The sequence below is a fragment of the Geospiza fortis genome, unplaced genomic scaffold, assembly GCF_000277835.1.
Source record: "Geospiza fortis unplaced genomic scaffold, GeoFor_1.0 scaffold186, whole genome shotgun sequence".
NCBI classification, from domain to species: domain Eukaryota; kingdom Metazoa; phylum Chordata; class Aves; order Passeriformes; family Thraupidae; genus Geospiza; species Geospiza fortis.
In genome coordinates, this window is record NW_005054331.1 from 6,399,547 (window position 1) to 6,400,390 (window position 844).

Sequence of the window (844 nt, forward strand, 5' to 3'; positions counted from 1 at the left end):
TGGCACCCGACCTGTGACCCGCCCGCGGATTCTCGGCTTCGAGAAGAGAAGAACGGAGGAGACCCGCGGAACGAGAGGGCAGGAAGGCATTCCATTGCCTGCATCTTTTCTCGGTCGAGTTTATTATCCAGCGGCACTACAGCTCCGCTCATTAGTTTGTATGTCTTGAGGACCAGCTGCCTTGACTCACTCGTCACAGAATTTGCCAGTCTCAAAAATCCAGTTTCAGTCCATTATGTGGGCTTTGTATTTCTGTAGCAACAGTTCTGGGCACCGAATGTAGTGCTTTGAACAGTCAGATTTTTCTTTGACCGGTAATATAAGCACTACTTTTATCGTTAATAAAGCATGTTGCCTTTATTTTTTAAAACATCCTCACTTTGCTGGTGACTTAATCTGAATTGTTGCCCAAGAAGGTTTTGCTGGAGTCACAAACTTCAGTTTTCTATATCTGCCAGAAGCCACGGAGATAAGAGTTGGGTATGTCCTAAGATACTAAATGATGAGGGGAGAGCAACCCACATATTAAACAACCTTAGTTTAATTTTATACAAGATGCATTTTTTTCTTTTTCTGGTGCCTGTCTTGGTGATCAGAAACCACTGAACAAAAAATCTGTTCCCACACTACCATTCTGCCTTATTCATATTGCAGAAATGATTTCCAGATAGACGTAATGACAAAAAAATTCTGCAAAATTTTATGCTTGCCTTGTTAGTAGATGATGTTACTAAAGATAAAGGTACTTCAAAAATTGCAATGGAGCAGAACTGACTTCCTCTTTCTGTTGGCTAAATGCAGGTATTTTTCCTTTTAGCCTAAAAATAATACTTTTTTTTCAGGT